The sequence below is a fragment of the Meles meles genome, chromosome 1 (assembly GCF_922984935.1).
Source record: "Meles meles chromosome 1, mMelMel3.1 paternal haplotype, whole genome shotgun sequence".
In the NCBI taxonomy this organism is placed as follows: Eukaryota; Metazoa; Chordata; class Mammalia; order Carnivora; family Mustelidae; genus Meles; species Meles meles.
The window spans coordinates 191,878,101-191,895,181 of NC_060066.1; the positions used below are offsets into that span (position 1 = coordinate 191,878,101).

The 17,081-nt window shown below is 42.1% G+C and overlaps 1 protein-coding gene across 2 annotated transcripts in view; it reads left to right on the forward strand.

The window, feature by feature from the left end:
* Positions 1-1,676: 1,676 nt before the first annotated feature.
* The window catches only part of PHC2 (polyhomeotic homolog 2), a 115,051-nt gene continuing 99,646 nt past the window's right edge, over positions 1,677-17,081 (forward strand). Inside the window, exon 1 of one of the 2 annotated variants that reach the window (XM_046013161.1) lies at positions 1,677-1,760. The gene's annotated coding sequence lies outside the window, so the exon portion shown is untranslated. Of the gene's footprint in view, positions 1,761-2,424; positions 2,541-17,081 lie in introns of those variants that run through there. The other variant, XM_046013153.1, reaches the window with a different exon arrangement.

Genomic DNA, 17,081 nt, shown 5'->3' on the forward strand with positions numbered 1-17,081 from the left:
TCTAACAATTATGGAAGTTTTACTCTGAGCCAGGACTTGTACTAAATGCTTTTCATGTGTTAATTCATTTAATTCTCACACGATTCCTATCCTACTTTACAAATGAGGAAATCGAGGCACAGAGAGGTTAGTCACTTACTTGAGGTCACACATTAGTGAGGAGCCAAGTCAGGATTTTATTCCAAATAAGTCTGCCTACACCATTGTGCATTTGAACACCAGTCACAGTTTAGGAGGAAATTTTAAATCAGCTCAATAAAGTTGAAATGTACAATATATTCAAAATTACCTTTGATAATCCCTTTAAAAGCCTATAAAGTTTAGCATATTTGATTTGAGGCATACGGCCCTTCTCCAGTCATCAGAGGACACTGAGCTAACTTAGAGGAGTAGAAGGAAAGTCCATATGCAGATGTTTGCACTTTTAAACTACTCGTCTTTAGGCAAATATCAAATCCCTTGGGGTAAAAATCAAGAAACAGTTAATTGTAGACTACTTACCCTCCTACGGAGGTGACCCTATTCTCTTTTAATATTTAGCCTCTGTGACCTTAACACATACCACTTGTCATGCAATGTTTTGCTGGATTAAGAGAGAGCATGGTCACATTTTAAGAGGAGAGGCGGGAAAGTTCTGTTACAGAAGCCCAAGTCCAAGCCTAAAGTAAATGAACCTGGTATAATGAGACTTCATGAGACTAGCTCTGGAATCAGATAAACCTAGAAGGGAACCTAAATCTGTTACTTACTAGCTGTGTATCCCTGAGCCATTTGTTTAACTTCCTAAAGCCTCAGTTTTTTTCATCTGTAAAATGGTCATAGCCATACCTCTGTATCGAGAAGGCTGAATTTAAAAGTTTATTGGTATATATACATATATATATGGAGTATAAATCATAACAATTAAGTACTAGCTCTTAAGAGCTGTTTGACTGGAGGCATGTCGCGTTACCTCTCTGAGCCTCGTTTCTCCTCATCTGCAATATGGGCCTACTGGCCTCAAAGGTCATTGTAAAGAAACACTGAAGCACACTGTACAGTTTGTAGGAGGATCTCTCAGCCCTCTGGTTTACCTGGAATTCTGAGGAGGTATTGGGAGACCCCTGCTGGAGAAAGTAACTCAAAGAGAGTCCTGGGCCTGAAGACAAAAATGGGCTCAGATCTCCACTTTTGCCATTTGGTGGGACTGTGTGACTTTGGGTGAGTGACCTAATCTCTCTGAGCCTCCACTTTCCCTTGTATTAAGTGGGGTTAACAGTACTGACATCACAAGGTGACCCCGAGAATCATTCTGCAGGAAAGTGTTAGGCACGTGGTAAGCGCTCATTTACTGTTCGCTGAGTCTGAATCCTTTTGAGGGGAGCCAGATTCAGCCCTTCTCCCTCCGCACGGTGGGAAAAGTACACGGCGTCTCCACCCGGAATTCAGGTAGAAGAGATGCTCCCGGGGGGCCACTGGGCTCCAGTGCCTCCCCACTTCCCCCCGCCCTCCCAGCCGTTGCCATGGCCACCGGTTCAGGCCCGGAGCAGCACCTAGGCGTGTTCAACCCAATCCCCGCCTTTCCAGAGTGACCATTGGCTGGAGAGGCCACGTGATGCGCGCTGGTATGCTAATATATGGTAATCGCCCCCACGCCCCTCCTCCCCGGGCTGTGTCCGAGTAGCCAGCAGGGTGCGCGGCGCCGAGCCGAGGGGGCGGGCTGAGGGGCGGCCCCCGGGAGAGAGCGGCCAGGTGGAGGAGGAGCGCGAACGCGACCGCAGGTAACGGGCGGGCGCGTGCGCGCTGGGGCCGGCTCGCGGCGGACCGGCAGCGCGCGGGGCACTCGGGCCGCTGCGCTGCCGGCTTAACCCTTTGGGCACCCAGCTGTCACGGCCGGGCCGGGGCGCGGCGACCGGGCCCGGCCGCGCGGGGCGGGGCACTGCCGTGGGCACGGGCGGGCAGGCGGCGGGCGGCCTGACCCGGGATCCGCGGCGCGAGGCCCGCGCCGGCACCCAGCAGTCGGGCCCGCGGAGCGACCGGCCGCGACGCGCAGGGTGCCGGGACTTGCGGCAGGCAGAGGGGGACTGGCCGGAGCATCGGCGCTCGCGCGGCTTCTCGGGGGCCGAGTCCCTTCGCGCAGAGGCCCGCGCCTCGGCAGCCCGTGGCCTGGCGCGGCCTGCGTCCGCTCGGCTCGTCCCGCAGAGTACGAGGAGACCCGGGGGTCGGGCCTGACCTCAGCGTCCCCCAACTCAGCAGGGCCTGACAGCCCGGCCGCCAGCACTTTTGACCTAGCTGGGCCCCCGCCGTGCGACGAAGGCGAGATTGGTGCTTAGGGGGGCACCGGCAGAGGGAACTGGGGATTGCCGGTGCTGGGAGGAGAAGACAATCCCCTAAAGGAAAACCAGGCCCCAAGATTTGCCAGGTTTGAGAAGGAGGGATGCCCGGGGAAGGCTCTGGCTCCTTGTGTTCTGTGCTGGGTGATGACCTGACACTCATGGGCAAAGGTCACCGCCGGACACCTGGAGCGGGTCTGTCATGTCCAGAGGAAGCGGCTGTTTTGCGTGAGTTTCTAACAAATTTCTTATAAGGCAAGGTTTAAATTCATCTTCCTTCCTGGCCCTTCTGCTAGGTGGGCTAACAGTGTGTTCTTTGGATTATCGCCCCCTCCCCCAACCACCACCAGTTCACTAAGATCGGTGGCAGCTTTAATCTCACGGTGTAATTTAGCTTTCACTACAACAGAGATGGTAGGATGGGCCATGTGCCACTAATGTTAAGCTTGCCCTGGGAGCTTCTTGGAAGTATGTGAGTGTGTGTGTGTGTGTGTGTGTGTGTGTGTGTGGTGGTGGTGGTGGTGGAGGGTTTGGTGGGGGGGATGTTGCTATCATCAATGGGGATGAAAGACTGGCTAATGTGCCAGTGATAGCAATAGAATTTCCTTTATGAGTCTAAAGTCGTTTCTCCCAAATCAAGGGAAAACGTGGCTACACATGAAAAGTACCAGCAACCAATGTGATGTTTGCAAGTGAAGTGCAAATTATACTTCTTACTGCTCTTGATGTCTTTTATCACACAACAACAAACACTCCGTATATGCCAGGCACTCTGCTGTGTCTTGTGCTATGTCTTGGGGATGCAGAGATGAATAAAATAATTAGTCCTTGTCCTCAGAGAAGTAGTGGGAGAGACAAATAAAATTGCCAGTAAAAGTGATAGCATAATAGATGTGTATAGAAAGAGCTGTGGAAACACAAAGGAGGGAACAATTAGCTGCCTGAGAGGGTCAGAGAAAGCTTTCCAGAAAAGAATGTGTTTAAGCAAGATCTTGAAGGATGAATAGGAGTTGTCTCACAGAGAAGATTGGGAAGGACAGGAAGGGCAGCCAAAGCAGAGGAGAGAGTGAATATAGACACTTGAAGAGTATGGTATCTCTAGGCAATGGCTTTATATTGTAGCCTTGGCCTTTTTCCTTCCTTGATAAAGTAACTTTCCAAAAGTAATGTAGAATTTCTAATTGCCACTACAATTTCTAGTCATATTTTCCTTCTTACGGTTCTTCTTCCCCACATTTTCCCCCCATCAGTTTTTTGGAGGCTCACCCCTGGTCTTTGCCACTCGTATCTTTCCAAGTAAGCATTCAAAGAGCAGAGATGGGAAAGGGATACTTTGCAGTAGCTCCAAGGTAGAAGGTCTGGACACTGGGTACAATGTGTGATAATAGAGGCATAATCCTGAGAGGACAGATCTATACCATACAACAAGAGGAAAATACAGGGCATAACCGGGGACGCAATGCTGAATGTCAGATCTGTGAGGTCGGGTTTCCGAGACCTGAGGAAGAGAGTAATAAGGTCAGAAGCCTGGAGGATCTGGAGCAAGACAGGATCTGGCCTATGATACGGGTCAGAACAAGCAGTTCAAGACTGAGCCATGAATCATGCAGAAGCGACAGAGCCCACTGTTACGTGGTACTTGCCATAGAGGACAGGGTTGGATCTGACAGCTTCAACAAACTATTCAGAAAAGGACAGCGCCATCTCCTCGTTAGAATATTTCTAGCATTTCCTTCTTTCTGTTCTGCCTCCCTCCTTACTCTTACCCTCTTTTGATCCCATTTTCCACCCATGATGCACTTTTATTGAGATTCTTTTACCAAGGGCTTAGCTACCAAAGCAGAGAAATCCTATTCTGCTGCCTTAGCATCCACCTTCAGAACTCTGAAATAGTCCATTTGACCTCATAAGCCATCAACTAGCCAGTCTGTGTTCACTTCCTAATCGTTTGGAAACAGCAAGGGTGGGCCTAGAGGTGGTACAGAGGACATCCCCAAAACTCACCTCATACTTACATCAGATAAAGGCCTTTTAGCTTTGCTTAAACCAATATTTATTTTTAGAATGGATAGTGGTTTAGTTTTGGCAAGTCCCCTGTCTTGAACTATATTACAGATCAAGCAACGTGAAGAAGGTGATGTGCCTAATATACATTGCTAGGATTGACAATTCTGTAAGTGCTAGAGAGTCGTAGGTGCCATTTAAGCAATTTTCTCAATCACCGTGTTTACTGAGCACCTGCTTGTGTACAGATACTGAGACAGGAAAATGAGAGAGGTGGTGTAGTCTGGGGGTTATTCTCAGCTAAGCAGAGATTTGGATGCCAGCTCTACGGGTTCCTTGCTATATAACTTGGACACGTTAGTTGACTTTATTTCTTTATTAGTTGATTTGATTAGTTTATTTCTTTATTAGTTGACTTTATTTCTCTGTAACAATGCCCCCTACCTCATGGAGTTGTGAGGATGAAATGTAAAGCAGCCATTCAGTAAGTTTTCAAAAGCACTGCAATGTGTGGTCTTCCAGGAGTCGGAAAAAGAGAAAGGTCATTATGGACTCTGATTAGAAAGGAAGGCTTTTTTCAGAGGCATGGTGAATTTTGTTATAGAGGTAGAAGGACAGAGGAAGGAATTTCCAGATCGGAATAATCATGTTTATAAAACACAGGACTGGGCTATGGAAGAAAGTTTTCAGGGACCAACCCGGCAAGGTCAGAAGGTTTAAGCAGAGAAGTTTTAAGACAGGAAGGGGTGGTTGAAGCCTGATTTTAACAGGCTTTGAAGGCTGAACTAAGGAATTAGAACTCTATCTCCTATGATGGAAAGTGAAGATGACTGGTTAGGGAAATGCGGGGTCGTGAAAGGATTTTTAAGAAGATTCTCAACAACAGTGTGGAGAATAAACTTTAGTGGGGATAGAAGGAGACCTGCACAACCAGCCAGTCCATTAAGTAATGGACACAGTCTAGATGTGAGGGGGTAAGGAATTGAATTAGGGTGATGGCAATGAAAATAAAAGATGGGTTCAATAAGTATCACAAAGGAAACATGACAGGAGTTCATGACTGGATATGGAGGACAAGAAATAAGGAAGAATCAAATATAGCCTTGAACATGGGTGACAAGATGCATAGAGATAAGACGAAGAGGAAAGCTAGTCTGGGCAGAAGAGGAAAGGCTAAGTGCTAGATCTTGAGGTGACGCTGGAACTTATAAGGGGACATGGACCATAAGTACTTGGAAGTGGGGGGCTAGAGCTCAAAAAAGAGAAGTGAAGGAGTCTGATGTAGAGAGGGTGATCACTAAAGCTGTGTGATAGCTTAGTCAACTAGAGGTAGCAGCATATGAACAGAAGCATAGAGGACCAAGGACCAAAGCTTGAAAAAGCCCACATTTAGGGAGGTAGGAAGAAGAAAGTGGGTCAGTGTAGGGGAAAAGAAGGAATATCAGAGAAGCCAAAGAACCATCTAGTCTTTTCCTCCAACAAATGCATTCTCTTTGGGACCATTCATGTACCAGATAGATGCAAGGCTGGCCAGATGCGCTGCCAGCCATGAGGGTGCAATGCCAACAAAAGGAAGGAGAAGAGAGGGTTTCAAGCTGGAGGAATTGCTCAGCAGTATGAAATTGTAAAGAGAAAGTGGGATATGCCCATTTTATTTGGTAAACAGGGTTATTAGTAACTTTTTGAGAATAATAGCTTCAGTTCGGGGAGGGGGGCAGGGGGATATTAAATGCCAGAATAAGAGGACTGTGGCATGAGATGTAGATTCAAAGTGGAGGCAGCATGTACATCACCCTTTGTATACTTTGCACTAAATGGGAAGAGAGAAGTAGGAGAGTAGTTAGAGAAGGCAGAAGAGCCAAGCAGAAGATTCGATCTTCCTTGTCTGCCTCATTATTTTAGTTGCCCTAAAATTCCAATCTCATGCTTTCATATCCTTAATAGCAGTTCAGCAATTCATTTCTTAAATGTACTGCTTTGATAATTACCTGCATATTTCACTGAATGATAATAGTTCAGCTACCACTTGTTGAGTGTTTACTATGTGCTAAACACTTTGTATACATTCTATTCATTATCCCGCTTAATTCTCACAATACTGGATTACAACCACACAACCTCTTGGAAGTATGGAGAGGCTAAATAGATCCCCTAAGATCACAAAAGTAATGGGTGGCAAAGATGGGATTTGGACCCAACTCAGACTCTAAAGGACCACGCTACACTGTCCCTGAAGGCAAGACCAGCTTTGCAGGTGCGCAACCTATGCAACCTCCCAGGGCCCTGTGCTTAGAAGAGCTCCTCACTTGGTTTAATGCTCCATTGTTGCTCTCTTGAAATTCTTAATTTTTTTGGCAACCATCCTGCTTTTTCATTTTGCACTGGATCCCACACATTGAATAAGTTCCGCCTGAAGGTATCAATAATACCTCCTGAAGCCGGAAAAGCACGTTGTGCTGGATCCCTTGTTTTAGTTTTGTAGTGTGTCCAGGTCCTTGTTGTGTCATGGTGCACGATCCCATTTTCCTGTGGTCTTCTCCTCTTGGACTCCTGATATTAAGGGCAAATGGGGAATATTTTGAGGTTCAACTAGATAGTATGAGGAGAAGAGAATAAAGAGGCAAGGAATTGTTACCTGGAATGGCTCCTGGAAACTCAAACATCACAGTCTTGAGAATATTATCAGGTAGAGTTACAGTCCTGATACTGTTGTTACTCCCAACTTAAATAAGAAATGAGTTCATTTCTATTCCTTTAATAGTCAAATATTCCCATTTGCTTGTAGGAAGCTATGGCAAACTTTTTTTAACCTACTAAAACAGAAATTGGGATTGAGCAAATGTAATACAACTTGTCTGCCCTGATCTGATGCCTTTTCAGTCAGGCTGATGCTACCCCGTCACCCCCATACCAGGGACTACCCCAAAGCTTTGAACCATGTGGCCCATTTACCACATTTATCTTGGATGCTCATGTCCCACCCTTGTCTTTGTTGCCTGCTCTGTTCTTTTATCTACCCATCTGAAGAAGGAAAACTTAATCTTTGATATTATTGCTTATTTTTGGCTTTAGTCATTACTTGACAGGGACAACAAATGAAGTTTTCTAGTTCTCCTGATTACCACTCCCTCAAAAACAGCTTTCACTCATTCTCTTGGTCCTCCTGCTCCTGGTCCCTCTGAGTGATTATTTGGCTAGTACTGACCAAGCTCTTACTGCGCTAGGTACGGGCCGACCACTTGACCAGGCCTGAACACCAGCCAACTTGGGTTCTTCTTCGGGGGGTATCGGACAAGACTGAGACCACATTGCTTCTTCCCATTCCCAGAGTGCTTATTCACACTTTCTACTCCCAATAGGGACCAGGTGAGCCTTAGGATATATAAGAGTGAATCTGTAAAGAGATTTAGAGTATAACCTATGGTGTATGTCACAAAACAAAGTTTTGATGGCCATATGTTCTTCATATTTGTGTTAGTGGCATATGGTCACCATAAGGCCCTGTGGTAGTCATCTATTGCTGTGTAACAAATTACCACCCAGTCTATCAGCTGAAGACAACAAACTTCTCTGTCTACCGAGATTCAATTCAAGCATTGCATCTCAGAAGCATTTCCCCACTTGCTTTAAATGTATTAATGTCCTTCCTCTCTGGCCTTCCTTTGTACTTTAACATCTCATTTTAGCACTTACCACACTGTTGTAATTGCTAGGAACTATGTCTTTTTCATATCCGTAGCTTCTGAAAACCAGTCCTTGAACATAGCAGATGCTCAATAAATAGTTGTTGAGTGTGCTTAAGAATAGCTTGTACCTTTATATACTTTTCATTCTAGAAAACATATATACTGCAAAGTATCTAGCCTTGTGCCCTGTGATAAAGGTACCTTTCTTCATTTCCCTGTCTAGAGGCTTAAGTATCATTGTTGTTGAAGATGTGAAGAAACCATTGTACATATCAAAAACTTGTTGACATGCCAACTCATCTGTTCCAGGAAGGGCTTCTTGACCTTGTTTCTGTCGGTTAAGTCCCTTTTCCATCCATACTCTGAAACCAGTTCTGGCCCTTGTAGTATAATGAGCCCCGAGCCCAAAGATACTTGGTTCAATAACAAAGCCAACATTGGTTCACTATTTAAATATTTGACTACAAACCTTATGAAGGCATGACCTGGGTCTGTCTTCTACACTGCTGTATTCGCAGCATCGAGTACTATTTAGATGCTTAATAAATACATGGTAGATGAATTAATGACACTCCATACTTGATACTCATGTTCCATTCCTGTTATCTGGGTCCTGAACTCTGATCACCCAGAATCTTAGGTGTTCGTCATTTCATGTGGCCCAAGCATTTTGTCTTGGTCCTTGACTCTTCTCTTCCATCTCTTTATCATAGCTGATCTTTGGGAATTTGACTCCTTGCTTACTCTGAATTAATTCAGAGGCACCTCTTCCTCTCTCGATCTTCCTAACTAATACTATTGGCCAGATGCCTTCAGGACAATATTCTTTTCTCTACCTATAGCCAGAAACTATAGGTGTTGAAAAATACTGAACTGAAGAGAATTACATTCAGATTTCAAAAGAAAGGAGACAGGCCTCTTAAGAAACAAATTTTGGCCAGAAACCAAGTTCTAAAATTTTGTGGGTCTGTTAAAATGATTAACTTGTAAGCTTAAGCAATTCAATGCAAATTAATTTTTATACCAACCAGCAAATCAAAGGAGGGGGGGAATTAAGTGAGTGTGTAAATATGGTTGCCAGGGAAACTTTTCCTGACAGAAGAGAGAACCTCACAGGAATTTATGCAGGCCCAAGAAAGCAATGTAACCTGATCTTTCTCTGTTCTCTCGATGATGGGGGAAGAAAACAATGTAGAAACCGTGGGTACAGATAAGGGTGGCTTTCAGCTTTTCTAAAGGAGTAAGTTCTCCCTCTTCAGGCAGCACTGAATAGTAGAGTTCTCCAAACAAATATGACTATTATAAGGCACCTGTTACTTCTGAGGAAACATCTGGAAATGCAGAGTTCTGAATTCATCTCTGAAATGGTATTCGTTCATTCAACACGTTCTAAATGGCCCATTGCCCAAAGGGAATATGATTATACGAGATAACAGTTTGAAGGTACTATATCACACCTAGCAAAAATTAAATTTTTGAGTTAAGGGTAATATGGACCTAAGTATTTAATGCTTCTTTAAAAAAATAAAATTCTGTTTCTGTAGAAAAAGCATGAACACAAGGGCATTTTCTGCCATATTTCTATTCTCAGGTCACCGCTCTTGAGAAATACCTAACCCATTGATCCATAAAGTAACACCCCAAGGTCACTATTCATCTAGTGACAGTGTCATCTGAATGGTAAGTGTAGTACCAGTAAAGGACGAATCTATCTCCTAGATAGCTAAAATCACAAGAGACCCTTAGTATTTTAGCTATAAACAATGGGTGGTTTGAGATCTAAAATCTTGGCTGTAAAATGCATTTTAGATTGAAATGGATAACACTGTCGCCTACCCGAGGCCTGTCATTCAGTGTTTGCCCTTATGCCTTAATGTGCTGGAGTTTTTGTACTGCGTATGGTGCCTTTCAGTGACCTGCAGAGAAGGCAGTAGAAGGTAATGGTTAACAGCATGGCCACTAGACCCAGACCATTCCGGTTCCAGTCCCGCCCCTACCACTCACTAACTGAGCTTTACAGCCTCCTTTGAGTCTCCTTGTGCACAGTGGGGATAAAAATAGCACCTACCTCGAAGAGGTATAGAATTAAACAGGTTAATACATGTGAGCTGCATAGTACGCAGCATGTAAGCTGTACCTTTTATTATTTCCTGTGTCCTCCTTGATAGTAGGGTTGATTCCATTTGAAGGAAGAGCTGGTTGAGATGTACGGAGATATAATTTCCCTCAAGTTGCATGCTAAATTTGGGCTCAGATTATTTGCATCCTTAATTTAGCCCTCAAGTTTTCCATTCTACTTTGTAAGAGAGAGAAAATGAGAATTTGAGTAGGAGAGAAGAACTTGGCTTTTGGAGCATTTGAAATAGGGGTTACTTCACAAAAGATGGCGACACTAAAGCGCAGGAAAATGCAGTTGTCTTCTCAAAGGCAAAATCAGTGTGAGAAATGGTTGGGAATCAGATAAGACAGGGTACGTCCTACTGGGGTGGGCCTGTTGTATGTTGAGCCCTAAATTCTCTCTGATCATGATAACTGAACAGTTGGAGGAAGTCTTGTAGCTGCCATCCACAATGGGAACTTCTGATTATAGGGACGGACTCTCTCCCAGCCCTACCTGTCTTAGTGTCTTGGTCACTCAAAGATTTAAGCTCTACGTCTATTTTTTTTTAAAGATTTTATTTATTTATTTGACAGACAGAGATCACAAGGAGGCAGAGAGGCCGGCAGAGAGAGAGAGGAGGAAGCAGGCTGTCCGCAGAGCAGAGACCCCTATGCGGGGCTCAATCCCAAAACCCTGAGATCATGACCTGAGCTGAAAGCAGAGGCTTTAACCCACTGAGCCACCCAGGCGCCCCAGCTCTACGTCTATTTTGGTCTTTCCAAATCTGTTCATTTATTCAACATCTTTAAAGCTCTGCACCCCCATGCTAGTAGCTAGGGATGCAAAGATGACTAGGCTCCAATCCTGGCACCCCGGAGGTTTATAAAGGAAGACAGACATGGATACGTTAATTATGGTTTCATACTCACTGCCATTAATAGGAGTATGGACAAAGTGTTTTGAAAGCTTAGAGAAGGGAGCACGTAATTCTGCTTAGAAAAGTCACCTTCTGAAGAAAGTGACAATTGAGATAATGACAGGAGGAAAGGGAGTCCTCAGGCGGAGAGCGGCTCAGACAGAAGGAGCAGTCTGTGCCAAGGCAGGGTGTCCGTGCGTGCGAGCAAGTATACACCAGGAGTTGCAAATTATCTAATATGACCGGAGCAGAGCATACGAGGAGGGTAGCAGCAGAAACAAGGCCAGGAGCAAACACAAAAGGCTTGGCTGGCCAAGCTAAGGAATCTGGACCTATTGTTGGAGGCCCCGGAGAAGTGTTGAAGCAGTGACAGGCTCGGAGCTGCTGTCGGAGAGTGGTTTGGATGGGAGTGAGACTGGACACACAGTCAACATGGTCAGAAGGAAGCCTGTAGCTCAACTTCTCATCTTCTGCCAGTATTTTCACTATTGAGAGTGTGCCCTTGTTCTCCCAGCCCAGACTGACCGATGACATGCCAGGTCCAGGCCACACGCTACTCGTGCCTTGGAGTTGCTGGCAGGGTCATATTTGTCCTAAACAAAAGCTTGCTTGAGTTTTTCGGCTCTCCTGTCCACCTTCCACTTCACCTCGGTCCCAGGGCTGCTGTTGTGTGTGTGAAGATGAGCTGGGTTGTGTTGGCCTTGGCTGTGCTTGTCATGATGTCCCTGTCCCCATCATAACTCACTCCTTTTAACCTTCCTCTCCTAAGTCCAGAGTTCTCATCATTTAGTGAATTCCTGTGCAGAGTGAATCAACTACATCCCCTTTTTAGACTTTTGTTATTTAAATTTGTCGTCTTGTCTCATTTCCCCAAACATCAGGCATTCTAGTACACTTAGTCATATGTTGAGCCCTTCAGGGCTTCCTTCCTGTCCTTACTCTTTTTGTCGTTCTTTTCTTCTTACCCTGAGAATATGGATACCAGAATTGCAGACTGCGTTATTTTCCGGGCTTTTTCTGTGTGGTTGTAACATCTTTCACCCATGAGATCACAGTCCCCAAAGGAAAGACTCCTCCCACTCTGAAAATAATTTGAAATTGGAAGGAAATTGAAGATGAGAGAATATTTCTACTGCGATGGAATAGCAGATGATGTTTTGTAAGAAATAGTAGTGTTTAGTACATAACGATAAATTGTGATAACGATTTGCCGAGCAGTTACTCTACATGCTAATTGCCATGCTAGTGTTATACGTGAATTCTTACTTAAACTCACAGCAACTCTGCGGCATAAGATCTTATTACTCCTCTTTTATAGTTGAAGAAACAGGCTCAAAATGATTTGTCCAAGGTCACATCATTAACAAATAATAGCGTCAGCTCTCGAACTCAGGCTTGATTCTAGAAGTGAATTTTCTTCACTACTGTGGAGCATGGGGTAAATATATAGGGTCTGGGTGGAGGTACCTGTGGTCATCAAGAGTGAGCCCATTGTTTTTAACCTTTAGTGACAAGTGCCATTGTCAAATCTTGTTCTTGGTTCTTACTAGCCATGTTAATAAGCTATTTTATTTGGATCTTAGGAAGGCACAGTAAGTTTCTAATAGCTCCCCTGCCCCAAAGTTTATGATGTTTGTCTTAATTTTACAGATTTGAGTTTGTATGTTAGCGCTTAGAGATGCTGTAGTTCATTATGGATGTGATGCTCACAGTTTGGGGACCCAGCAGGTGAAAAGGTTGTGCCTTGGCAAATGGTTGCATATTCTAACAGGTTTGTTGTAGAGAGAGCTAAGTGTACTTAAAAAAAAAATGTTATATATGTTGTAATTTCTACACAAGATCCGTCTACCCCATTCAACCCAGATAGGTTGAATAATGGCTATCCAAAGATAATTTGGTTCTAGTACCTGAAACTTATAAATGTTACATTATAAAGAAAAGGAGTCTTTGCAGATGTGATTAAATTAAGGATCTTGACTGGTGGAGATTATCCTGGATTTCTGGATAGGCCCTAAATCCAACCACAAATGTCATTCTAAGAGACAGAGAGAGATTTGACACACAGAGATGAGGAAGCAATGTAAACACAGAAGCAGAGATTAGAGGGGTGCAGCCGTGAGCCAAGGAACGTTGGCAGCCGACAGAACTCGGAAGAGACCAGGAGTGGATTCTCCCCAAGGATCTCCAGAGAGAATGCAGCCTTGCTAGCCCCTTGATTTCAGCCCAGTGAAACTGGTATTGAAATCCCAGCCTCCAGACCCGTGAGAGAATATGTTTCTGTGGTTTAAAGCCAGGAAGTGATTTGTTATGCCAGCCACAGGGAACTAACTCCATGGGAATAGTCGCTTCTTGTGCTGCTTCGTTCATTTTGAGGACACATATCGTGACCTAATAAAGGTGACAACCAACTAATATAATATGAATAATAATAGTAATTTCAGCACACACTTGTGTAGTGTTCAGTATGTGCCAGGTACTATTAGAAGCATTTGAAATTTATTTATTTATTCAATTTTCATAACAACCATATGAGGGGAATTCTATTACTATCTCCACTTAAAAACGGGGACATTGAAGTACAGAGAAATTAGATGACTTGGTCCAAAATTAGTAATGTACTTAGTAAGTCGTGGGGCTAGGACCTGAACCCAGGGAGTCTGGCTCCAAGTTCATGCTATGAAACACTATACAGGGGTTTGCACTGGAGAGGTACAGTCAGTGTCAGTGTCAGTCCTCTGGCCACTTTCACTCTCCATGTTTTCTGCTGTGTTCACTGAATTTGTCTTCCTCTATGTGTTGTTCTTTATCTTTAATGTCTTTTCTCTGTGTTTTCTTTTTCTTCTTATAATAGGCTTGTGTGGTTTTGGTATAGTAAATCTGGCCTCATAAAATGGATAGGTAAGAATTTCCTTTTTCTATTTTCTGAAAGAGTTTATAGACCATTGGTTTTATTTCTTTTTTTGAATCTTTAGTAGAGTTCACCACTAAAATCATCTGGGTCTGGTGTTTTCTCTATGGAAAGCTTTTATGCCAAGAGCTCACATTCTTTAATAGATAAAGGGCTATTCAAATTATTTCTTCTTGAGTGAGCTCTGATAGCTTGAGTCTTTCCAGGGATTTGTCCATTTCATCTAAGTTGTTTACTTTATTGGCCATAGGATCCTTTTAATGTCTGTAGGATCTTTCATTCTTATTATTGACAATTTCATCAGTTTTACTGATTTTTTTCAAAGAACCAGCTTTTTATTTCATTGATTTTTCTCTATACTTTTTCTGCATTTTATTTTATTGATTTCCATTCTCATCTTCATTATTTCCTTCCTTTTGTTACATTTCACTTGCTCTTCTTTTTCTAGCTTCTTAAGGTAGATGCTGAGTCTAATGATTTGAGATCTGTCTTCTTCTCTAATATAGGTGGTTTAATGCTATAAATTTTCCTCTAAGTATGGCTTTAGCTATATCCCATAAATTTTGATAAGTAACATTTTTGTTTTCATTTAGTTCAAAATATTTTCTACTTTCCCTTGTGACTTCTTCTTTGATCTATGAGCTATTTTGAAGTATACTGTTTTCTTTCCACATACTTAGGATTTTCCTAATAGCTTTTTGTTATAAGTATAATTTTCTTACACTCAGAAAATATATAGTTTGCATGAATTTAAATCTTTTAAATTTATTAAGACTTATTTTATGATCCAAAACATATGTTCTGTTGTTACTGGGTAGAGTGGTATAGAGATAATAATATCAGATGGGTAGTGTTGTTCAAGTCTTTTACATCTTTATTAATTTTTCTGTCTACTCGTTTTATCAATTTTTGGTTCTATCAGTTTTGCTTTATGTGTTTTGAAACTCTGATGCTAGGTGCATACACATGTAGGATTGTATATCCTCTTGATGAATTGACCCCTTTATTACTATGAAATGATTTTCTTTTTCCCTGATAGTATTCCTTGTTCTGAAGACTACCCAATGTTGATATGGTCATTATAGCTTTCTTATGGTTATTGTTTGCATGGTATATCTTTTCCAACCTTTGCTTTTAACCTATGTATGTCTTTATTTTTAAAGTGAGTTTCTTATACAATGCATTTAATTGGGTCTTGCTTTTTAATCCAGTGTGAAAATTTCTGCCTTTTAATTGAGACATTTACAATTAACATTTATTATAATTATTGGTAAGGTTGGATATAAAAAGCTGATCAATTCTATTTGTTTTCTATTTGTCCTGATTTTTTTCTTTTTTTCGCCGAATTTTAGATTATTCAAATTTCTTATTTATGACTTTATCTTCATTATTGGCTTACTTCCTTTTTATCTTTGTTCTATCCTTTTTTTTTTTAAGATTTTATTTATTTGAGAGAGAGACCACAAACAGGGGGAGGGGCAGAGGAAAAAGCAGACTCCCTGCTGAGCAGGGAACCTGATCTGGGGCTCCATCCCAGAACCCTGGGATCTGACCTAAGCTGAAGGCAGATGCCTAACCAACAGAGGCACCAAGGCAGCCCCATTCTATCCTTTTTTGTAATTGCTTTCATGGTTATAATAAACATCTTTAACTTACCCTCATTTATCTTCAAATAATATTATATCACTTCATGTATAGTAAGAACTTTGAAAGTACATACTTCCATTTCTCCCCTCCTGTTCCTTGTACTATTATCATATTTTATTTACTGTTATTGTTTTTTATTTAGATAGTTATCTTTTTAAACATATTGAAAAATGAGAAAACATGACTTTTATGTTTACCCACTTATTTACTGTTTTACCCACTTATTTACTGTTTATTTACTGTTGGAGACCTCTTTATTCCTTTGTGTTTCCATCTTTTATCATTTTCTTTTAGCCCAAAGAACTTCCTTTAACTTTTTTGGTACTATAGGGATGCTGGAATTAATTCTTTAAGTGTTTTTCTGTTTGAAAGGCTTTACTTTATCCTAATTTGAGAGACCTTTTTGCTGAGTAAAGAATTCTAGGTTGACAGGCTTTTTTCTTCTAGTACTTTAAAAATGTCTAGCCATTGGTCACTGGCTTGAATAGTTTATGATAAGAAATTTGCTGTAATTCTTTTTTTTTTTTTTTTTAAGATTTAATGTATTTTTCAGAGAGAGAGTGTGTACAAGTAGGCGGAGTGGCAGGCAGAGGGAGAAGCAGGCTCCCCACTAAGCAAGGAGCCCAATGCAGGACTCAGTCCTAGTACCCTGGGGTCATGTCCTGAGCAGAAGGCAGATGCTTAACAGACTGAGCCACCTCGGCTCCCTTTACTGTAATTCTTATCTTTGTTCCTCTGTAATGGTCTTTTTTCCCTCTGGCTGCTTTTAAGATTCTATCACTTAAGCAATTTGATCATGATATTTCTTGGAATCATTGTCTTTCTATTTATTCTATGTGGATTTGCACTCAGATCTGTGGGTTTATAGTTTTTATCAAATTTGGAAAATTTTAAGCCTTTATTTCCTCAAAGGTTTTTTCCTGTCCCCTTCCTCCCCAGATCTCTTTTCCTTTTGGAACTCTAAATTCATGAATCTTAGATTGCCTGATATTGTCCCACTGTTGCTCACTGATTCTCTGCTCATTTTTTTTTTCTGTCTTTATTTCTCTGTGCTTCATTTTGGATAGTTTCTAAGGCTGTGTCTTCAAGTTCACCGATCTTTTCTTCTGAAGTTCCTCTATTTTTAATCTAACTCAGCATATTTTTAATTTCAGATATTATATTTTAGTCTCTAGATGTTTAAACATCTTTTTAAAAAAAGTCTTCTTTCTCCTGTCCTGATTTTCCTTTACTTCTTGAACATGTGAAGTGTATTTGTTAAAGGTATTTTAATATCCTTGTCTGCTAGTTCTTTCATCCCTGGTATTTCTGGGTATGTTTTTATTTATATTGTTTTTTCCTAGTTAACAAGTTTCTTTACATGCCTGGAAAATTTTTTATTGAATAGTGAACATTGTTTATTTTATATTCTTGGTTGCCATATTTTGCTGTGGAATGTACTTAAATTACCTGGAATTAGTTTGATCCTCTCAGGGACTGCTTTTATGCTTTGTTTTGGGGGTCCAGA